This window comes from Sarcophilus harrisii, chromosome 2 (assembly GCF_902635505.1).
Source record: "Sarcophilus harrisii chromosome 2, mSarHar1.11, whole genome shotgun sequence".
Classification (NCBI taxonomy): Eukaryota; Metazoa; Chordata; class Mammalia; order Dasyuromorphia; family Dasyuridae; genus Sarcophilus; species Sarcophilus harrisii.
Genome location: NC_045427.1, coordinates 178,235,397 through 178,260,884, shown reverse-complemented (window position 1 = coordinate 178,260,884; position 25,488 = coordinate 178,235,397). Strand labels below are relative to the sequence as shown.

The 25,488-nt window shown below is 34.2% G+C and overlaps 1 protein-coding gene across 1 annotated transcript in view; it reads left to right on the top strand.

Moving 5' to 3' along the window:
* Nucleotides 1–25,488, top strand: part of DLGAP2 (DLG associated protein 2) — a 733,602-nt gene that overhangs the window by 4,257 nt on the left and 703,857 nt on the right. The window lies entirely within an intron of this gene.

Genomic DNA, 25,488 nt, shown 5'->3' with positions numbered 1-25,488 from the left:
ATGGGATCTTTAAAGGAGCACCATCAGGCTGATCACTGTGAACTTTATGGCTTTAACCCAAAGCTAAATGCAAACATTATTGAATACCTTCAACACCATGACAGCAATAGTATTGCCACTCGCTACTCCCAAACTAATAGTTAATTTACACTGTGCAGAAGAATAGACTTTGATTCTCACTCCAAATTACTTTTGCCATAATAAGCACATTAGCCACCGGTGAATGTTTTTTCATATGCTTTTCTGCTGCTTGAAATAATTCTTCAGATCTCAAAAATCCATGTGGCTTATTTTCATCATCACCTCAAGCTTGACTTTTTTTTTTTTATTCCCTCCTACAGGAAGTTTTTAGCAGGAAAAATGCAGGGGAAGCTTTTGCTTTTCAAAGTCTGTTTCTTTCACAAAAAAGATGATGGGTGAGAGTGTGGGGAGAGGAAGGTTTAATCACATCTTGAAAGTAGATACATTTCTCCTATTTCCACTGACCAGTAGTTTTCTTCAGATATATTTGTAAAGACTTGTCCGGCTATAAATTGAATTGGACAACTTCACAGATTACTTTAATGCCTACTATTGAGGGAATTATACAGGGAAGAGTTGTTGTTTAGGTCAGCAAGACAAACTCTGACCATGACATAGAGTTGAATCTAAGGTGATTTTATAATTTCTAAAAATATTGGTGTTATTTCACAGACTGAATTGGGACACTATTAAATTTCCAGGTAATTTTAATTAGTCTGCAAAAATCAGTACTTTTTAAAGACAAAGATATTACGCTATTGGACAGTATATTATATATATATTTTTTTCTGTTGATATTTGAGCGAACTATGAAGCTTTCTATTATCATTGGTAACTTTCTTAACAATGATATCAATTAGACAGATGGCTTGCATGTACAAAAAAGAAAAGAGTAAACAACCAAAACTCACTGCATAGATAGAAATGTCTATCCATTTGAAGCCTGTCCATTAACATTTATATTTCTTTTAAAATCCACTTGTTTGCTCATTGTTGTGATGGAGGGAAATATCCAATTTACTGAGAAGAAAACTTTGACACAGAAATAGAAGGAACATCAAAATTGTGGGGGTTTTGATTATAATTTCATTCATTTAACAAAGCTGTCTCTCCTGGGACATTGTGTGTGTGTGTGTGTGTGTGTGTGTGTGTGTGTGTGTTCTCATATCACATGATATTAGATATTCTTATTTGGGGATTTATTTTTAAAATGGGAAAAATTATATATTTAACTTAAAACAATTAAACCTGAGCAAATTGTTAGATCTTTCCAATAATTGCCCCCTTTGTTCTATTCCCTAATTGTATAGGTTGTCTTCCTCACCTCAGTGGCACATTCCCCTATACCCCTAGGGATTCCATAGATTTTTTTCTATTTATGGGTTTCCCTTTTTCTTTCTCTTAGAAATTTAACACTGTGACACAATCCTTCTCTTTTTAAAAATCTAAAAGGGGGTGCCTGGCATTTATTTCCCTGGATATGCAGATTAACAAATATGAATTCAGTTGTAAAAGTAATTAAAGTTTGATGTCTGCATTTCTTCTTATAAATTTGCTCCATTCCCACTATAGGGCCCTGAAAATTAAATTGAGTTTTAGTCAAGTAAAAATTTACAGTCAATATGAGCAGAATCCTTTCCATCTAAAACAACAGATTCTTGACTCCTGAGTGAAGACAAGCATTGGTAGCTATTAAAGCCTCTCTCTACATGCTTCATAAGCCTCTTGGAGTACTAAAATTCTCAGAGGCAGAAATGCTGTGATTATGTTTTTCTTTCTTCTCTGCTTTTTACTACTCCTTATCCTCTCCTTCCTGTTTTAGAATCAGAGAACCTGAATTCAAATCCTTCCTCTTCAATTTCTTACCTCTTTTAAAAATCATTCTCTCTGCCTCATCTTTTTCTATAAAATGAATGTTGGATCAGAGGACTTTTAAGATCCATTCTAATTCTTTTCTTTTGATTCTTCTTGGAAGGAAACCATGAGATTCTAAACTTTTCTTCATTATTTCATTTTTCCATAGATATATAGTTTGTGCAACTTATGGGCAGTACAAAATAAAGAGTCAATACAATTATGGAACTAAAAGGGAATTTGGAGATCATTTTAGTTTAAATCCCTCAGGTTTTAGGTAAAGAAACTAAAATAAAAAGCATAGTAACTGGTAAAATGCCTGATCTAGAAATGAAATATCCTGACTAATAAGGTAGAGCTCTTTCCGGGGTACCAGCTGCCTTTTTGTCTTGTTGTGAATGCCCAGGAGACATCCTGCATAAGCATAACTTTCCACTTGGATTTTTACAAGTGTTTAGTAAAGTATCATTACTAATTCCCTCCTGCCCTCCCTTCCTCCCCTTTGCAATCCTCCCCAGACCTCCCATCTCTCTACCACCTCAATTTGTGAAGTTAATTATGCTTTCAAAAGGGCTTTTGGCTCAGCACAACTCTTGCCCCCTCTAGCAAAAGCCTGCTTCTTTTCCAAAATTTATTATAACCATGGCTCTCTCTGCCTCTTAAGCCTTCTGACATTACAACACTTTCAATACTTTACAACTCAAGTGTTATTCATTTGGAGGTTGCATAATATTTTACTAACAAAACAGTTATAAAGATTTCCCTGTGAGACATTAAATGTTGTTCTCATTCCGGCATGAGTGTCCAGAACATTATGGGAATAGTATTAGAATTCAGAATCTCTCACATCCCTGATGACTTCTGAGGTCTTGAAGAAATACTTTCTTATTAATTTAATTTCCTCCAGTACCTGAAGTGAAAGTTTTTGAAGGTTGAATCTTAAATATGTTTCCCCTCCTCAATTTAGCTCTAGCTGTGGTAGGAGGTGCATGGTGTGCTTGTGTGAGTGTGTCTAGTTTCTGTGTTAACACAGATTCTCCAGATTTTTTTCATTATAATCATGCTCTGCCTTTTTTATTTTAAATTATATCAGGTAGGTGAAAATGATTTAAATTTTATAGATTGGATTTATTTCTTTTTCTTTTCTTTTTTATTATAATAACTTTTTATTGACAGAACCCATAGGGTAGTTTTTTACAACATTATCCCTTGCACTCACTTCTGTTCCAATTTTTCCCCTCTCTTCCTCCACCTCCTCCCCTAGATGGCAAGCAGTCCTATATATGTTAAATATGTCGCAGTATATCCTAGATACAATGTATGTGTGCAGAACCAAACAGTTCCCTTGTTGCACAGGGAGAATTGGATTCAGAAGGTAAAAATAACCCGGGAAGAAAAACAAAAATGCAAACAGTTTACAATCATTTCCCAATGTTCTTTCTTTGGGTGTAGCTGCTTCTGTCCATCATTGATCAGTTGAAACTGAATTAGGTCTCTTTGTCAAAGAAATCCACTTCCATCAGAATACATCTTCATACAGTATCATTGTTGAGGTATATAATGATCGCTTGGTTCTGCTCATTTCACTTAACATCAGTTCATGTAAGTCTTTCCAAGCCTCTCTGTATTCATCCTGCTGGTCATTTCTTACAGAACAATAATATTCCATAACATTCATATACCACAATTTACTCAACCATTCTCCAATTGATGGGCATCCATTCATTTTCCAGCTTCTATTCACTACAAACAGGGCTGCCACAAACATTTTGGCACATACAGGCCCCTTTCCCTTCTTTAGTATCTCCTTGGGGTATAAGCCCAATAGTAGCACTGCTGGGTCAAAGGGTATGCACAGTTTGATAACTTTTTGGGCATAATTCCAGATTGGTCCCCAGAATGGATGGATTTATTCACAATTCCACCAACAATGTATCAGTGTCCCAGTTTTCCCGCATCCCCTCCAACATTCATCATTATTTTTTTCCTGTCATCTTAGCCAATCTGACAGGTGTGTAGTGGTATCCCAGAGTTTTCTTTTTATTTTCTAAATTATTTCTAAATTATAATGTAATGTAGTAGTGGGCAATTATTTGACTTTGGAATGACAAAGGCTATTTATTTTAAAATGACATTGGCATGGGATTACTAATACATTCTGAATTATTGATCTTTAAGGATATTGCCAGTATGTACGTTTCACTTTTTATGTGACTTCATGCAATAGAAGGTAGTTTTATTTTTGATTATCAAAAGCATGTTCAAAAACTCTAAGCTTTAATAGTAGTTATAATAATGGAGGAGAAAATGTGTGAGGAAGTTGAGTCAAGATATACAAAAGGGGTGATGGTGAGATGAAGCCGAAATTAAAAGTACTAAAGTAAAAGTAAGGGAATCTATCTACTAATCTCAATTTTGAAACTAACCAGCTGTGGCAAATTATTTGATCTTTTCACCAATCAATCAATACTTCTCAAGTACCTACAGTGTTGTAGACACTTTGCAATTGTGAATACAAATCATAAAGTAAATTCTACAGTCCCTATTTACAAGGGGCTTTTATACTAATAAATAGGATTTAGTATTGTACATAAATGACTATAAGACACAGAGAAATAGTATGGGAAAAACAAGGGGGATGAGATGAATTTTAACTGGAATAATGAGAGAATGCTTCATGATAGTACTGAGATTTGAAAGAAGAAATTAAATGCATGAAGAAGTGATGGAAGTATCTTTATAGCATTGTGAGAGAGAGAAGACTACATGAATCCACAGAGAACTCTAAATTAAATTAATTATTAACATTAATAAAATAATAAAATAAATTAATAAAATTAAGACATTCAATTAAATGATCTCTATATAGCCTCTGGGTTTTGTTTAAATTTCTTATTAGAGATATAATTTATATATTTGAGAATCATACAGAAAAATTCCATCTAAAAAACAAACATGTTAAGATATACTATTGTTTACAGAGTGAAAATTTGGAGGATTTAATATTGAATGTTTGCTCCAATATCCTGATGTTTCAGATTAAAACACTTAAAAAATGTTGATGATTGAAAAGATATTCAAGTTTTTTGGAATATCAAATTTGTTTTAATCTGAAAGCTGGTGAGGTTAATTTTCCTTCTATAAAAAATCCACATATTTCTGAGTACTAGCATTATGTGAATAATAATGATGTCGATAAGTATTTAAGGTAGCACAGGGGATAGTTTAATTATAGCATCTGACCACACTTTTCTATCTCCGGAATGACTCATTCCACTTGATTTGTCCTCCTTCGGCAGGTTTGGGAGGATTTCCCAGAGAGGGGAATCAGCCATGAGAATCATGCTGTTCAACTCATTCTCAGGGTTCTAGGATTAACCTTGGTGTTAACTCAACCAGGAAACCCAGCAGTGAGGAACATGAAGAGGGAAGCCAATACACTTGGTAGAAATTACAATTCTGAAGTGCAGGCCAGGATTTCTAGACAGAATCTTTCTTGATGGGGTCACTTCTCTGCTAGTCAGACCCGTGAAGAGGTAAGATCTTTGAGATAATAATAGCTTAAGCTTGAGACTTTCCTGGTTTCTTTCCTTGGCTAGACTCTGAAGTAACTTGATGCTCATTAATCTTACAATCTTCAAAACGAGCTATCTCTACCTTCTCTAGTCTTTGAGATATTTTCTTTCTCCATCAGATTTTCTTTCTCCAGTCAGATCAGCTCTCGGCATCAGCTTTAGAACCAGTCTTCCTCCAACCAGCTGATCTCAACTATTAGCTTGAATCAGTTAACATTTCTACATGCTGTCTTCTGTGAGCAGTTATTCCCTTTTGTTTCTCCATGTCTTTTCACATGACTTCTCATCTGGTTTTTAATGATTCAACTGAATGGCTATTTGTATGTCATGAACCATGTCTAATTTAGATTGAGAAATCCAAAATCCACATTCTGTCAAATGTGAAATAAATAGCCATTATACAGCACTCTTAGTGCCAAAATATTTCCTTGAATTAGTTTTCCACCAATAAAGTTCCAAGTTCTAAGAGAAATCATATGCAAATTAGTTTCCAGGGATTGAGGGGGGAATGTACTTCAAATTTTTAAAATCACTCAATCCATTTGATTGTGAGGCCATTTTTCACTCTAGTCCTCTCAGAATTTTTTGTCTTCCTTTTCTTTTAAATAATAGCTTTTGTTCCTTTAAGATGTCTGAAAATTGTGTTTTTCATCTGCCAGCATTTTACACAAAATGTTCTTCTTTTTCCCTTTTTAGCACATATGATGTCTATAAATGAAAGGAACACTCTTCTTCATCAGTAATTAAAAAATAAAATTAGTGAAATACTTTCATACAGAGTCAGGAGGGAGAAAATTAGCCTCTACCAATTTAGGAAGTAGTGTTCTTATTTTTGTATGGTATTACCTGACACAAATCTCATCACATAGGAGGCATTAATCCACGCTTATTGATCAATTAAACATATAAAAATTATCTTAAGAACATCATTTTCCATTTTTCATTACCACACTACCTACTTCAAATCTTCTTTGATTCTCTCCCCTGATCATCTTCACTTATCCATTATTAAAACAAATCTCTTTCACACACGAAGAACTCTTATTCTATTCTCTGCTAATTGGATCAACTAATATGTACTAATAGCAGAGTATGTCCAGTCTTGCAGATACCTTTTTGAATTTTCAAAGGGTGGTTTATAGACAAGATAAAAAGGCTATGCCAAGCTAATTGGGTATATATCATGAATTCTGCAAGGTTTTTTACAAGAAAAAGTATATATGTTTTCTCCCACTTTACCCACTCTTAGGATTTGCCTTGGGCTTTATTATTTTAAAGAGATGAACAAGTTCATGTAAGTGTGGAATACCAAGATTGAAGACACCCTGCCTCTAGTTTCTATGGGTTTCACACTTGGAGGCTCTCAGTGGGTGTTCAAAGGCTGGCCTTGGTTTCTATAAAGAGTATATAGTGAATGAAGTAGTCTGGAAAGTAACCAAGACCTGAATAGCATTGAATTGAGCAGTTATCCAAAGAATATGTAGCAAAGGCTTTCCCCAGAGTGATTTTTTTTTCCTTTTGTGACTGCTTTCTTGGCTAGAGACTTGAGATTACTTCTTCATGTGCTTTAAAAAAATCTCCACTGCAGGCCTGAATTTTTCAAACATCATTTCTATTAGATTTGTCTTTTCCAGTATATAGTGGTATCAGGTCTATGATTATTACTTATAGTTATGGAGGGCATAAAGATCTAGGAAACTGAGAAATAACACAGACTTTCAGTGAGGGTCATGACTTATCTAAATGGAAGAGCATCTTTATCTTCCCCACCAAGATGTCACAGTGTTATTACCCAGTTTTGAGCAAGACAGGTATTTTTGGAAAACTTAAATTATATTACTTTTAAAGCTGGCATTTATAGAGTTCTTTAAGGTTTATAAAAACACTTCACTCTGATCCTCACAATAACCCTGTGTTATGTTAATATCTCCAAACTGGGGCTCAAAGGAAGTTAAGGGAAGTGACCCAGGTCCATACTGTTTATAAATCTTACTTCTTACACTTACTAAATATGTAATACATTCTGTGATTTTAATTTTTACAACTTTAGAATTGAGGGGTTTGTATTAAACAGCTTGTCATATTCTAGATCTCTTCAGGGATCCTCAAACTATGGCCTGTGGGCCAGATGCAGCAGCTGAGGGCCTTTATCCCCCTCACCCAGGGCTATGAAGTTTCTTTATTTAAAAGCCCACAAAATAAAGTTTTTGTTTTTACTATAGTCAGGCCCTCCAACAGTCTGAGGGACAGTGAACTGGCCCCCTATTTAAAAAGTTGAGGACCTCTGTATATCTAGATTAATGGTTTTTATGATTATCTGATGTAGGATTCAATTCTTTTTCTGATAAGAAGTTGAATAGTCTATTCACTTTGTTAAACTTTCTTTAATAAAGCAATAATTGAGGCAGATTCATGTGGCTCAGTTAATTTATCTATTAAATTTCTTCAGTCCAAAGTCAAGAATGGAGTTCTCATCTTTCAGGGAAATTTCCTTCTGAATGTTCATCTTTTCCTCAGTGCCAGTTCTGCGAACATGTAGATTGCAGAGCCTGTAAGAATTTTAAAAATCTTTAAAATCATGAGAACTGGGCTGGAAGAATAGAAACTACCACCTTCAGAAAGGTTATAAAGCACACGTTAAGAGACACTAACATATTTCTCACTGCCTGATTTTGCCTGTGGCATTGCAAAACTGATAGAACTTTAGTGATTGGCTGAATATATTTTACTTAAATGTATGAATAATTCAGCATGATAAAGTGGAGAAAATCATTTGAATGCACTTCTCATCTCTATCTTGTAGCATCCCTTACAGTAGTATTTCAATCATTACTTTACCTTTTTAACTTGAAGCTTTTGTTGATCTCCATAACTCGTATGTATTTGATCTTTATTTATTTGTTTGTTTATATCCGTACATATCTCCTTTGATAGACTGCATTAAGTTCTTAAGGTGTATTTTTCTTCTCATATCCATAGTGTTTAAAGCAATATTTGGTGGATAGCAGGCACTTACTGAATGTTTGAAGATTATTCTCTTTCATATCTATCTGTCTCTTTTCTGCTTTTTGTTTATCTCTTATTCTTTGTATATGTGTATTTACTCGTATAAATGCTGGATCCCTCTAGGAGATGTCAGGGATTTCTGTTTTTGTCATTGTATCTCTAGTGTCTAGCATGGTAACTTGAACACAGTCCAGAATAAATTCGTGTTGAATTGAAAAGAATAAAAATTCAGTAGATCTAAACAATTTACTTTATAGATGAGGCAACAGAGGCCCAGAAAAAAGCATGCTACTTGCTCCTGATTTCTAACATGTATTTCATTATTAAACACAGCTATTCTTCTAGCTTCAGGTGTTTCTATCACTTGAGCCCATCACAGTCTAATGTAGCAGAGCCAGGATAGGAAGCCTAGGCCCTAACTACCATTCCAATGGTTCTTTACACCATATCATACTGCATTATTATGATTTATCCATTAAAATAACATTTTATCCTTGTTCCAGTAATGCTCTCCTATTTTCTTTCCATGACAACGGTTAAACATTGTGCTTCCCAGCATTTAAATTCTTGGGAAGGTATGCTGGTATCTTTGAGTTGCTGACAAGATTGTATTTTTTACCAGCTACTTAAGACCCTTAAACTCTTTGCTGAGCCTTAGGAGTATGTTACTGTGTTTTAAAGGATCTCAGTAACTTTTTCTCTTCTCCTTGAAGCCATGACTTCATAGGTTCTGTCATTAAAATTTGAATTATAAGAGATATTTTGTCGGAAGAATCATGTATTCTAGGAGGAAATTGATTTTGAGTTGGCACTTAATACATTCTAAGAGTTTTAAAACATTTATCTGTAGAAACAAACAAACACTTTTATTAAAACAATTTATAAGTCTCTTAAAGTTCATTTATTAAGTATAGTAGTAGCAATTTAACAACAGGGAAGAAGCCCTAGAGAATGAATTCAGAATTTATTCTTATCCTTATAACTCATCATGATGTGTTTTGCCTCTATCTAGTCACATGTACAACTGGAATAATATTTTAAAGATGTTCTAAAAACAAAATACACAATATAAAATGCCTGAGATTATTCACTAAGTTTTGCTTTGTTTAAGAAGAGCAACATTTTATAGACTTTTACTTTTCAGATAAAGCTCTATTGCAAGCATTTATAACTCATATGGAGTTATATAGAGTATTTAATAGAACATAAAATAGGAATATTCATAGAAAAAATATTAGTGGAAAAATATCTTGAGGAATTAATGTCACCTCTAATTGATTGCCTCTTTGATGTTAGCAAATTCAAGTATAATAAATCTATAATTTCTTTCTATTTCTCTATAGAGGATATTGCTATCTATGCATATCTTCTTGTATCTATATACAAATTAGTGAATCTATAGACATGTACAGTTATATGAGCCTACATATATGTGTATGCATGTATATATTATACACATAAACATATACGTATCTATAAATGTGTATAATGGTATATGTTTACATTTACAGATAAACAGCTATATATGATTAGACAGATACATAGAAAAATATAATTATATATATATGTAGGTATATATAAATATACAGATATATACACAGACAAATACAAATATATAATCTTCAAGTTTGACTGATATTCAGTAATTTTATTACTTGTTTTGGTTTCCTCAAAAACACATATTTAAGGTTCTATGTCATGTTTCTATATTTTTACATGCTAATATCATTCAGTTCAAGCCAGCTTAATAAGTATCTCTGATATACCTCCTCAGTATTAGGTGCCAAAGACCAAATGAAAAATATTTCTTCTTCATATGAAACTCTTTCCTTCTACTTCTAAATCCATGGGTCTCATAACTTTAAACTAAGGGCTCTCTCCTGAATTGTGTGAGAATGCTGCTTTAATTTAACCTAGCACATTAAATGCTATCTTTGCACTGGTAAGATATATGTCACATTCGAAGGTATCTATATCTATCATATAGATAAACTATATGAATCAATATTGATCAGTAGACATTTTTTAAATGCCTACTATATCCCAGACATTGTGCGAAGGAATAATTTTTTTTAAAAGGTGAAAGACAGATCCTACCCTCAAAGAATTTATAATTTAATGGGAAGACTATTATTAGTTTGGCATTTTTTGTTGGAAGATGACTTTTTTGGGGAGGAAATAGCAGCAGAAGAGGGCAAATAAGTTGTGTCTAGATTAGAGACGGAGGGAGAAGAGGTACCTATAATATGATTCATGATGAATTCATGATGAGAAGGCATGGGTAAGGTGTTGAGCAAGGTGTTGAACTGGAGAGAAATATAATCTGTATGGTTTAGCACTTTTGCCTTGACTGGCAATTAATCTTACTTAAGTAGTTAGGAAAGCTCAAAGTCACTTCTTTTTGGTATGGAATAAGAATATCACAGAGTATGCATGGAGAGGGCAGAAAGGAAATGTCAGTAAGCAGTAATGTCATTGCTTAAGGAACCCTGATTTTCTCCACTTGTGTTTTCATTTTGGTGACTTTGAAGTTGTCCTTGGGTGCATTTGCTAGTTTAGCTTTTCCTGAGTGAGAAGAGAGAATCTCTCACTTCCTTTAAAACTTGATTGAAATATCCCCTATACAGATATCTTCCCAAATGCTCCCAACTGTTAGTCCCATTCCCCTCTCTTTAGTTACCTTTCATTTATTTTGCATATTCTTCTATATGTTGTCATCCTCAATAGAAAATTGAATATAAACTTTTGAGATTATAGCATGTTTCAGTTGTGTCTTTGTATTCCCTAGTTTCTGGTAGAGTATCTGGTATGTATGTAATAGGCATTTAATAAATGCTGGTTGATTGATGGATCCATTCAGACAGAGTATATTCACAACAGTGCATTTAGCTGTTAGATTTTTAACAAGTTGCATGAGCAATCTTTAAAAGTTACTAGAGGTTGAGAGAGGATGGACTAAGTGAATGCTAATTTAATTGGGATACTCATACTTGTCCAGTATGTTGGCAAATTCATAGAAAAGAAAAACAAAAGATGGAGGGAAAAGAATAAGCATTTATAAAATAGCTACTACATGCTAGGCACTCTTTCCAAATACTATCTTCCTTGATTCATACAACAATCTTGCAATGTGGGCACTCTTATGAAGATTATTTTACAGTTGACTTTAAACTAAGTTTGACAGATTAAGTGACTTGCTCAGACTCTAACAGTAATTATTTAAGGCTAGATTTAAAACAAGAGCAGCTAGGTTGTACAGTGTATAGAGTGCCAGGCCTGAAATCAGGAAGATTCATTTTCTGAGTTCAAATCAAACCCAAGCATTTACTAATGTGACCCTAGGCAAGTAACTTATCTCTGTTTGCCTCAATTTCCTCATCTATAAATGAGTAGGAGGAGGGGAAGGAAAAGGCAAACCACTTCAATGTTTTTTCCCCCCCAAGAAAACTCAGACCCCAAATGGAGTGACTAAGAGTCAAACCTGATTGGAACAACTGAACGAAAAATAACTTCCTAATTTTAGGCCCAGAACACTATCTCCTTTACCACTCAAAACTCCTTATGAATTTGGAGGAGACATGTATAGCATTGCTTCTTATGAGAAATGGTAAAACGTCAATATAATATATTCTTGATACTTCATCATATATATTTTATTACATATATATCAATATATGTATATATACATACACATATATAAATTTATATATATGCACATACATATATTTACATATATCATGAATATTCTGTGTAAGCTGCTGCTTAGGAACTTAACACAGTCCTGGTTCTCAGAGTTTATTATCTTATTAGAGTAATAGGGGCATAAAATAAATATATAAATCACTGTGGAATAAAAAAAATGTGACACACATACATACAAAATTTTACCCAGATTTATGCTTATATGTATATACCTATATATATATATATATATATATATTCGTATATGTATACACACATATATACCAATTTTGATTTGTGCAATAATGATTTGCATAATTGTTATATTTGCATACATGCACATATATCTTCTCATGTACACACAGGCACACACCCAAGGAATGATATAATAGATAACACATAGATCCTGATATTAAAAAATCTGATTTCTTATCCTATGACATTAATTGACTATGTGATCTATAGCCTCCTGAAGATTCAACTTCTGAATATGTAAAGTGCAGGAAATAATATCTATACTATCTAGCTCAAAGGATACTTAAGAAGAAAATATGGGAAAACTTGAAACTCTACACATAATGTGATTATTACTTCAACAATTTTTCATGTTTTGTCAGGTAGGAATATGAGACTTTTCTACTAGAATGGTTAATGAGACAGTTTCCTAAATACTCTACTAGAATGAGTCTTGTGAGCCCTTGGAGGATCTCATAATATTGGTTATAACTAAATCTTAGACGATTGTACCCAATTACTCAGACACCTCTCATCTTCCCTTTCTGAAATCCCAGGTATTTCTCTGTCTCTGACTATGTCTCTCTATTTCTCTGTCTCTCTCTTTACACACATGTATTTCTGTTTGAGAACAGATATATGCAACATATGAGACTAATAGGCATACTTAATACTTTTTGATTTTTTAGTTCAAACCAACTATATATTGCTTGGGGAATTTCACTATGATATAAAATCCATTAATATAAAAAGGCAAACAAAAATGAGAAGAAAGAGGCTTATATTTTTTCAGGGGATTTGATAAGAGATTTTGTGTACTTGGCCACAAGGTCAAGAAATCCTAAGACAATCCCACCAGAAAGGAGATCTGAGCTGCCCAGAAAACCAATAGTTCCCCCTTTAAAATCACCTTAGAATAAAAACTGCCCTTACTTTCCAGCTTAAGGGACATTTTATTTCTCCCACTAACTTTCAGTCTGGCAAATGTCATAACCCCTTGGCACACAAACAGCTTCTGCAAGTTAATACAAAAATCAGTTATCAAGTGCTTGCTATGTGACATAAAGGGATTAGACACTAGAGGAAAAAAGACACAAACCAAAATAGTTCCTACCCTCAGAAAACTTCCACACTGTTAAAGGAAAGCAACATGTATGTGGAATTTAACACAAAATATATACAACATAATTTCTTGGATAAGGACCTAGGCTTAATATCAAAAGCAGTTTTAAAATAATAGGAAAGGCCTAATACTAGAAAAATCTGTGCTCTTGGTCTTACTATAATGTGTATTAGCTTTATGGTATTTGGCCATTCAATTAACTTTCTGGACTTTAGTTTCTGAATTTGTAAAATGAGGGAAATAATATATTACTACATAACTTAAAGGTTTTTTGCAAAGAAAATACTTTGTAAAAACTTGAATTTCTATATACAATGTGATTATTGTGACTTTTAAGATATTTTTTCATATTTTGTTAAGAAGAGGATGAGACTCTATGAGGATGATAAATGACACTGCTTCCTAAATGTTTTACCAGAATGAGACTTGTAAGTCCTGGGAATTGTCTAATGAGAAACTAATTGAAAACTTAGTTTTTTAAAAAAATACCCAAAAGATGAGAAGACAAGCATGTAACTGAGAATAGTTACAAAAACATAGCATAGTAATATAGGAATTGCTAAAGTAACCCTAAAGCTAAGAAATGATCAGTGATTGGTAAGGAATGCTTCAGTTGTTATAGTTGTTTTTGTTGTTATTGTTGTTTATTTGCTTGTTTTTAAGTGAACTGCAGAAAAGAAAAAAAATCAAAAAAAGCTAGGGATGTTCTCAGAGTGGGTGGAATGATAACAAATAATAGAAAGAAGACAAAAGTATCTAATCTTATTTTGCTTCTGCTTTCTCTGCCAAGGACAGCATTCTTTGATCTAGAAAGTGCAGCAGAAAAGTAGCTATTAGGGAACTGAAATCCAGTATAAGAATGGATGTAAAAGAGAGCAAGAACTATTACCTCCCTTCAGTGGATTCAAATTATCAGCTCCAAATGAGCTACATTCTGGTGTCCTGAAAGACCTTGAGGTTGTGATTGCTGAGCCATTGTCATTGATCTTTACAGGACTATGGAAAATGGGAAAAGATCACAAACCTGGAGAGAGCAAATATTATGACAGGTTTTTTGTTTGTTTGTTTTTTTTAAAAGACTTGAGTCTTAGCAAGAAAGCTTCCATTCTTCTAAGTAGGGAAGGAAATGAAGTAGGTAATGAGCATCTAGAAAAGGATGCTGTGGCCACAAAGAGTCAGTATGTCTTCATGAGAAATATCCTACCAAACTATTTTTTAAAAATGGGATTACTAAATTAGATCAGATTTTAGCAGAGTGTTTAACTAATTCTATCATGGTCCTCTTTTGGATGACATGTTGAAAAGTAGATTAAAAATAGACTAGGCAGTCCAGGTGCCAAGCATAATCATTAATGGATTTATATCAATTTGGAAAAAAGACTCTTTTCTGAGTAATTGAGCTTAATCAAGTGACTTGCATAAAAAATGTAGATGGGATGCTATTTAAACTTTTGACAACACAAGGCTAGGAGAAGTAGAGATTACATTGTATGGCATAATTGACTTGTAAGATGATCTTGTCAAACTGGAACATTGGAATTATCCAAATAAGATGCAATCAAATAGGGATACATTTAAATATTCTAAATTTGGGTTCAAAAATTCAACTTCACAATTAAAAAAAAATGGATATAACCTAGCTAGAGATTAGTTCATTTTTTAAAAAAATCAGAGATTTTAGTGGAACACAAGATTAATATGAATAATGATTGTGATATGGCAGTTCAAGAGAGGCTTTAACAACTAGGAACAAGGAAGGAATATTTGCTCTGTATTATGTCAGACTGCAATTAGACTATTATACTCAGTTAAAATGGGTTTCGGAAAAGGTAGAAACTTCCAGATGAATGTCACCAAGATGGTGAAGGCTTTCAAAACTCTGTTATATGAGAATTTGTTGAAGAAAGTAATAAAGAATAGAGTTGTATAGATGCAAGAGGTATCTTTGAGTATTTGAAGGATTGTCCTGAGGAAGAGGGAATAGATTTGGTTCTGAATTTACCTGGGATAATTCTTAGGGGGCAAGAGGAGAAAAAAGGAGGTTATGAAGGAATGGTTGTAGGGATAGGAAAATAATTAGAATGTGATTTTATGGAAATTAAAGGAATAAAGAGTAGCAAGGACAAGGGACTGCTAAATAATGGTAAAAGTTTAAAGAAGGTCAAAGAGCATGAGGATATTGGGATTGGTAAATTAGAGCTAACTGGTGACTTTTGAGAAAGAAATTTTAGTAGAATAGTGAAAGCAGAACCTAAGTTATAAAATAATAGGATTTAGAGTAAGAAAAAATCCTGGATATTACATAGTCCAAAACCTTTATTTTACAGACAAAAAAACATGGTCAGAGAAGAGAAGTGAGTTGCAAAAAGGAACAGCAAAGCCAGGTTCATGTCCAGAAGTTTTGACTCCATATTCAGCATTTTTTTTATTCCTACAATACATTGTTGTTGAGAAGTGACTATATGGTGATGAAGTAGAATCATTGAGTATAATAGGAGGAAGAGAGAAGAGTAGAGAAGAGGACAGGAGAGGAAAGACGAGAGAGAGAGAGAGAGAGAGAGAGAGAGAGAGAGAGGGGGGAGGAGAAAGGAGAGAGGAGAGAGGAGAGAGGAGAGAGGAAAAGGAGGAAGAGGAAAATGGAAGGAGGGAGAGATATGAGGTTAGAAGGAAGAAGAGAGAAAGGAAGAGAGGGAGGGACAAAGAATGAAAATGGAAGCTCCAAAGGTTAGCAACAGTGATGTACTGGTAAATGTTTAACAACTAAATCACTGAAAACACAGCACTTTCTTCATTTTAATCTGCATTAGTAATATTTTCTCCATGAATTTATTGTCAGAAAATCCATTAAAATATAAATCAAATTCTGATTTGCTATTTTCTGAGATGTAAATGCTGATGATGTATTTATTTAAAATAACTTTTTATTGCCAGAACCCATGCCAGGGTACTTTTTTACATTATCCTTTGCACTCACTTCTGTTCTGATTTTTCCCCTCTCTTCTTCCACCCCCTCCCCCAGATGGCAAGCAGTCCTATACATGTTAAAGAGGTTACAGTAGATCTTGGATACAATATATATGTGCAGAACTGAACAGTTCTCTTGTTGCTCAGGGAGAATTGGATTCAGAAGCTATAAACAACCCAGGAGGAAAAACAAAAATGCAAGCAGTTTACATTCATTTCCTAGTGTTCTTTCTTTGGGTGTAGCTGCTTCTGTCCATCCTTGATCAATAGAAACTGAGTTAGATCTTCTCTTTGTTGAAGAAATCCACTTCCATCAGAAAACATCCTCATACAGTATCGTTGTTGAGGTATATAATGATCTCCTGCTTCTGCTCCTTTCACTCAGCATCAGTTCATGTAAGTCTCGCCAATCCTCTCTGTGTTCATCTTACTGGTCATTTCTTACAGAACAATAATATTCCATAACATTCATATACCACAATTTACTCAACCATTCTCCAATTGACAGGCATCCATTCCTTCTAATCACTACAAACAGGGCTGCCACAAACATTTTGGTACATACAGGTCCCTTTCCCTTCTTTAGTATCTCTTTGGGGTATAAGCCCAGTAGAAATACTGCTGGATCAAAGGGTATGCATAGTTCAATAAGTTTTTGGGCATAGTTCCAAATTGCTCTCCAGAATGGCTGGGTGTGTTCACAATTCCACCAACAATGTATCAGTGTCCCTGTTTTTTCACATCCCCTCCAACATTCTACGTTATCTTTCCCTGTCATTCTAGCCAATCTGACAGGTGTATAGTGGTAGCTCAGCGTTGTCTTAATTTTCATTTCTCTGATTAATAATGATTTGGAGCATATTTTCATATGGCTAGAAATAGTTTTAATTTCTTCATCTGAGAATTGTCTGTTCATATCCTTTGACCATTTATCAATTGGAGAATGGCTTGATTTCTTATAAATTAGAGTCAGTTCTCTATATATTTTGGAAATGAGGCCTTTATCAGAACCTTTGACTGTAGAAATGTTTTTCCAGTTTATTGTTTCCCTTCTAATCTTGCCTGTATTAGTTTTGTTTGTACAAAAACTTTTCAATTTGAAATAATTAAAATTTTCTATTTTGGAGTCAATAGTGATCTCTAGTTCTTCTTTGGTCATAAATTCCTTCCTCTTCCACAGGTCTGAGAGATAAACTATCCTATGCTTCTCCAATTTATTTATAATCTCATTCTTTATGCCTAGATCATGAACCCATTTTGACCTTATCTTGGTGTACGGTGTTAAGTGTGAGTCAATGCCTAGTTTCTGCCATACTAATTTCCAATTTTCCTAGCAATTTTTGTCAAATAATGCATTCTTATCCCCCAAACTGGAGTCTTTGGGTTTGTTGAACACTAGATAATTAAAGTTATTGGATATTTTGTCCTTTGAACCTAACCTATTCCATTGATCAACTAGTCCATCTTCTTCCATGGAAAAAAATGCTCAGCTTAGCTGGGTAGTTTATTCTTGGCTGCATTCCAAGTTCTTTTGCCTTTCAGAATATCAAATTCCAGGCCCTTCAATCTTTTAATGTTGAGGCAGCCAGATCTTGTGTGACCCTTATTGTGGTACCTTTGTATTTAAACTGTTTTTTCCTGGCTGCTTATAAAATTTTTTCTTTAGTCTGAAAATTCTGAAGTTTGGCCACAATATTTCTCAGACTCTTTATTTTAGGGTCTTTTTTAGAAGGTGTTCAATGGATTCTTTCAATGCCTATTTTACCTTCCAGTTCTATTACTTCTGGGCAGTTCTCTTTGATGATTTCCTGTAAAATAGTATCTAGGCTCTTGCTTTCATCATAATTTTCGGGTAGTCTGATGATCATCAGGTTATCTCTCCTAGATCTATTTTCCAGGTCTATTGTTTTTCCAAGTACATATTTCACATTTTTTTTCCCCAATCTTTCATTTTTTTGGTTTTGCTTGACTGATTCTTCCTGTCTCAATGAATCAGCCATTTCTGTTTGTTCAGTTCTGATTTTTAATGAGTTATTTTCTTCATTAGCTTTTTTTTACTTCTTTTTGTATATGTCCAATTGAGTTTTTAAATGAGTTGTTTTGCTCTATGGAATTTTTTTCCATTTCACTAATTTTTTTTTTTTTAGTGTGTTATTTTTCTTTTTCCAGTTCACAAATTCTGTTTCCCTGCACTTCTTGGGAGTTTTTTATCTTTTCCAATTCACATTTCAGGAAGTTGTTTTCTTTTTCTGCTTTATCAAATTTTTCTTTTAGTGAGTTATATGTCTTTTCTGTACTCTCTTGCATAGCTTCTCTTTCCTTTCCCCATTTTTCTTCTAGTTCTCTTTTAAGGTTTTTAATAGTCTCTTCTAGGAGAGCCTTTTGTATTGGGAACCAACAATTATCTGGAGACTGTTTGCTATTAGTCTCTTCAGGGTTGAAAAGCTGTTCTCTTTCTGAGTAGAAACTATCAATCATCCTTTTGATTTTTTTACTCATTTTGTTAAAGCCTGTAGGGTCTGCCTTCAGGGCCAGGAGGTTACCAGCTTCCTCTGCAGAGCAGTGAAAGGTGTATGGACAGGTAGCTGTCCTGCCAGCCAGCTGCAAAAAGCAGTGAGGTACTGGAGTGCTCTGGGAAAGAATTGCCCACCTGGAAGTGACTCAGGCCTGCAGGGCAGAGCTGGGAAAGTGCCCTGAAATGAACCCCCGCTGTGTGAGATAATGATGTCCTGGGGCTAGACACTGAGCAGTGAGTTTCACTATCCCAAGCCAAATCCTGCACTGGGGCTGTGGGTATTAGCAGTTGAGCAGTGAATGGATTTGCAGGGACTGGAAGTGTCTCTGCCCCAGGGAAGCACAGTCCTGCTGGGGAAGTTCTATTGCCCCAGGCCAAGCCCCCCACTGTGCTGATTAGAGGCTGCCCAGGCTGTGCCCCCCTGCCGTGCAGGTTTGTAACTGCCCCGCAAAAGCCCCGAACTGCAGGATGTGGCTGCAGGGCTGTGTTACAGTCTGCCTGAGTCACTTCTGGGTTTGAGTAGTTACAGCCAGATCTTGTTAGGTTCTGGCATTTTTTAGAGTACCCTCTGTTTTAGGCTTTAATTTCTCTGCCAGTTTACTGCTTTGTAATCAAGGCAGAGCAGATAGCCTATAGCAGAGTAGTCTCTATAACTTCTCTAGCCACAGAGATCACCCCCGTCCCTGGTCTGCTCAGGACACTAGTCTCTTGCTGCCTATGCTAGTCTATTCCTGGCCCCTCATGACAAACCTTTCCTGGCGATCTTCCAGATTGACTTCAGCTGGTAAGTTGTAGTGCTTCTGATCTTCATGAATTTAAGCAGTGAAGAGCTATTTTTCAGGCTGAATTAAATGGTTGGTTATGAGAGGAATGAGAGGAGCTTAGAAAGTCACATGTGCCTTCTCCACCATCTTGGCTCTGCCCAATATCGCTGATGATGTATTTAACAAGGAGACTGTATGATTCCTTCAGTACACCTCAGTTTGTAGCATGGTTAAGAAAAGTGGTTTTATATTTATATATGGAGAAGTGAACATATTTTAGGCTGGGGAGGGAGGGGAAGAACCAATGAAAAAGAAGAGACTGAGAAAATAAGAACAAGAGTTCCATTATGAAATAAGATTTCCATTGGATGAAAGAGGGTGAAAGTTAAGAACACTTGCCAAAGCTGTTATCACAGAAAGAACAGACTCTTCCTCTAAGCTAAGAGAGAGGCGGGGGGGAAGGGGGAAATAAAAAACCCAGAAATTTTGAAGTAAAGAAGAGGTAAATTGAAGGAATTTATTAGGTGACCTTGGTCTTTTTAGCAAAGCAACTGGAAAAATTATCTGATGAGAGTGAGAAGGGCAGTGTTTGTAGTCAAGGAATTGGGGGGGGGAGGAAGATTTAAAAGAGCTGCCATATAGAATGTATTAGGGACTTTGGAAGAAATAACTGACAGAATTGCAGTGTAGCACTAAGGGCCCAATTAAGGTTAGATAGTACAGTTTCATAGTGGACCCAGTAGACACAGCTATCTGAGTTTTTCTAGAATCATTTTGCAGAGTAGGATTGGGAATAATAATAACAGTGATTTACAGAAGGTTTTGAAGTTTGCACAATTCTTTATATACATTTTTTCTCTTGAGTCGCACAACAATTCTGGGAGGTAGGTACTATAAACATCATAAAATGTATTATAAAGTTGAAGAAATTGAAGTTTAGATTAGTTAGGCCATAAGTCAGTTAACTGAGAGAGTTAAATGGAGAGGTAGGATTCAAAGCTATTTCATTTTGGACATCAAGTCCAAAGCTGAATTTGTGATGTCATATTGTTTCTCTGAATGAACAAACCAATAGTAATTAAACAAGTTTAGGGACTGGCAAAGAAGAAAAACAATGGAAGATTAAGGCAATAAGAAATTGCAGGATATATTGTAAAACATTATAGAAATGGCTGATTCATAGTATTCAGACTGAATATCAAAGTAAAATCAAAGTGGGTTAATTGAACAGACAAAAAGATGGGGGAAAATTATGAAGATAAAGAATAATTTCTGTACTTCTTCTTGAAGCTTACATGCTTTATATCATTCCACATAATGGATCTAAATCAGAGGTGTGAAATGCAATCCTCACTTGTACTGTACAGTGCTACCTATGACCAAATTAACATGTAATTGGGAAATATTTAACAAAATCAATAAAACATAACAATACTCAGCATTGCATTTTAAAATAAATCAATATGGAACAGAGAGGGCTTTTTTTGAATGTATTAGTGGCCCCAATTCTATTTGAGTTTGACATCACTGTTTGAGATGTTCTAATAGTGAAGGGAAACTGAGACCCATACATAAATCAATGGAATGTCTTTCAGATCAGGAAATGATGGCATTAAGAATGTGGAGCAAGAATGATACAAAGTTTTACAAAATTTTACAAAATGATACAAAATTTGGTTTTAATGAGAAGGGGCTAAATTATAGAGAGGAATATTATTTTATGAACAATAAGAAAGAGGATTGTAGATTTTTAACTTCAAGAGATTGAAGACTTCTTGTTCAACCACTTTATTTAACAGATAAGAAAACTGTTTACTGGAATGATTACTCAAGATCATACAGTGCACATAGAGCAGAATAGCAATTTTGGTCCAGTTCCTCTGACTTAATCTAGGTCCCTTTCCATTTTATTGGGTGAAATGTTTGCTAAGGTCCCATCCAACTATGAATTTTATGATCTGATGTTTCCAAGTTAATCCTTAATGGCTGGAGCTTTATTGTATTTAAGAGCAGCCTATGAATTTATATAAGGAAGAAATTTTTTTTAGAATTTATATTATTGCTTTCCAAATTAAAAAAAAAAGAAATTTCCTTCACACATTTTTTTTAAAGAAGATAGTGCTCTTAATTGCTATTAGAAGGTACTTCAGGAGTTCCCAATAGGTCAGGTGAATTAGGATATAAAAAGGAAAATGATTCTGGTGACGGCCAGGGCTGTAACATATTAATTTTTTTATGAGCAAAAAAACCTCATTTATTCAACTGATTCTGCAACTTGTAGACTGTAGGCCAGGAGGCACAAACAAATGTCTGGAAAGTTTCCATAGAAGTGAGTGAAGAAAGAGGTCATTAGGAAAGAAGACCATTCTCTGCCAAAAGTCTCTAGTGTATGCATAGTTGTGCCTTAAGGCCTGAAATGAGTGTACTTTGCTATATGTCAAGAAGGCTCATTGTAGAAATAATGCTTCAGGGGCTCAGATATTCCATTCTGCATTTGAGGTATTGCTACTGTATAAATTTTGGCAAAACACACACACACAAACACATAGAGAATACTAGAATTATGGAATTTTATGACAGATTTCTTTGTCTTGGACCTCAGTTTACTAATGTGTTTACTGAAGTGTAATTGGACTAATTCTCTTATTTTAATAGCTCTATGATAAGAGAAACAATTAGGGGAGAGATTAATTCTATCAAATGCTAGGATCACTGAATTTTATTTTTTAAAATAAAGCTTTTTATTTTCAAAATACATGAATAGATAATTTTCAACACAACAAAATTGCGTTCCAATTTTTTCTCCCTCCATTTTTCCTCCCCAGATGGCAAGTAATCCATTATATCTTAAACATGTGCAATTCTTCCATACATATTTCCACAATTATCAGGGTGTACACAAAAAATAAGATCAAAAAAGAAAAAAAAAGAAATAAAACAAAATGCAAGTAAACAATAAAAATACTGAATAAAAAAGTGAAAATACTATGTTGTAATTCACACTGAATTCCCACAGTTTTCTCTCTGGATGCAGATGGCTCTTCCCATCACAAGTCCATTGGGATTGGCCTGACCTCACTGTTGAAATGAGCTATGTTCATCAGAATTAATCATCATATAAACTTGTTGTTGCTATGTATAATGTTCTCTTGGTACTACTTATTTCTCTTAGCATCAGTTCATGTAAGTCTCTCTGCCCCTCTGAAATCATCTGCTGAAGAACAGAATTTTAAAGCTCTTAAGTATCTTCTCCTCCAGTTCCCTCAAAAGGAAAGTGTTCTTCCTAACCTTCAGTTTCCCCAGAATATTTTGTCCAGATTTCTCCTATATCTCTATTGAATTGTGCTTTACAGTATACTGTTCTATATATCTTCTATGCAGGTAGATCCTTATTAACAAAGACTATATAATTTTTCATCTTTATGCTTCTAGATTCTAGCACATAGCATGTGCTACAGAGATACAGACTGATAACTTGTTTGCAACTTATTGACTTAGAGCAGTAGTTGTCAAACTTTTGTTTTCAGCATCTTTATCCTATTAAAAATTATTGAGGATCTCTCCAAAGCATTTTTGTTTATCTGGGTTATATGGATCGACATTTACCATATTGTAAATAAAAACTATTTTTGAATTTGTAGACCCTCTAAAAGGGTTTCAGAGATCCCCAGGATTCTCTAGACCATACTTTGAGAAGCACTGACTTAGAGAATTTCTTGAAACCCTTAGAAATTAAATAACTTAATCACACTGCTAATATATTAATCAGTCATTAATAAATAAACATTTATTAAACATCTACTAAGTTCTAGACACTGATTAAGCATTGGGGAAATAAAAAAGACAAAAGGCAGTTCATGGCCACACACAATATAATGAGGGAAGTAAGATACAAGTAACTATATAAGAATAAACTATATAGAGGATAAATAAGAAATAATTAATGGGGGAAGGGACTAGGATTAAAATGCAATGAAAAACTTCTTGTAGAAAGTAGAATTTCACTTGGGACTTAAAGAATGCAGAGATGAGGAGGAGAAGCATTCTAAGTATCAGCAATAGCCAATTGAAAATGTTTAGAATCAGGAGATAGTTTTTTTATTCAAAGAACACACCCACATGGGGAGGCAGGATTAAAATATTAGTACATTGGAAATGTATAAGGGGGAAGGACAGATTTTGAATGGCAAATAAGATTTTATATTTAATCTTTGGAAGAGATAGGGAACCATTCAAGTTGACTAAGTAGTTAAGTGACATGATCAGACCAGTACTTTAGGAAAATCACTGGCTGGAAAACATTGTTGTGGCAGGCAAATCAACAAGCTATTGCAGTAGTTAGTGTAATAGTACATATATGCATAGGTGAGAGCCCCCCCCAGGGTAGTAGCAGTATCAGAGAAGAGAATGAAAATATATAAGATATTACAGAGATAAAAGCAAGAGGCCTTGAAAACATATTCAGTATAGGGGATGAGTGAAAGTGATGAATCAAGGGTGACAATTAAGCTTTGAGGCAGGGAAACTGGAAGAGTGTTGCCCTGGAACAGAAATAGGGAAGTTTGGAAGGGGAGAAAGGTTTTTTGGGGAAGAAAATGTATTCTATTTTGGATGTGTTGAATTTAAAGATCTAAAAGAAAGTTGGGGATGCAAGACTACAGAGAAGTTAAGACTCTCTTAGATTTATGAATCATTAGGATGAAGATGATGATTGAATCCATGGAAGCTAATGAGATCACTGAGAGAAATTGAATAGATGGAGAAGAGAAAAGGATCCCGTACCGAGTTTTTTTTTGGGGGGAAGGGGGTCACATTGTTAAAAGATAAGACCTAGATGAAGATCCAGAAAGACACTAAAGAGGAGTTGGCCAGGCAGTTAGGAGAACCAGGAAGAAGTGATATCCCCCCAATCTAGAGATGAGAAAATGTGATTGACAGTATTAAAAGCTTCAGAAAGATCAAGAAGGATGAGTATTAGATGTGACAATTCCAAGGGTGCTAGTAACCAAGCCTTGACTAGAACTTGGAATTCTCATTCCAGAGCTAATACACTATATAACTTTAGAGCTGCTATTACACAAACTTTATTCAACATCAAATGCTATTTCATTGAGAGGCAGTTGTTCTCATAAATATTTATGTACAGTGATCTTAATTAATCTTCCTTAAAGTAATAGAGGTAGCTCAAGGTTCCTGAGGTATCTGTAAGAAATTAATTTTTTAGTTATCTCTGAATCTAACCATTTGACTTATGACATTTTGAGTACTCCAGAAATAGTGATGTTTTCTTTTTTGACAATTACAAATATATTCTTTCAAGTAAAATCCAATTCAATCCAACGAATATTTATCTTGTTACTTGTGCTTGTTATTTGTTACTTGTGCTTGTTACTTGTAAGTCACTGTGGAAATATGTTGGCTCATTATTGTTATTCTCTTTAATAAATTTATTGATTCTTGTTGTTTAATCTTCAATTAATTTGTAATCTATGTTTTCTTGGTCCCTTATTAATGTAATTTTGTTGTAATATGATCTGAGAGGGATTCTTTTAATATTTCTGCTTTTTTGTTTTTAACTACAAATGTTTATGTACTAATATGTGGCCAATCTTTGCAAAAGTACTACAAACCATTCAGAAAAAGATATACTGTCTTCTCTTTCTATTCAGTTCCTTTTAGATATCTATCATATCATATTTTAAATTCTATTCACTTCTTCACCTTTTATTTATTTATTAGATTTATCTAGTT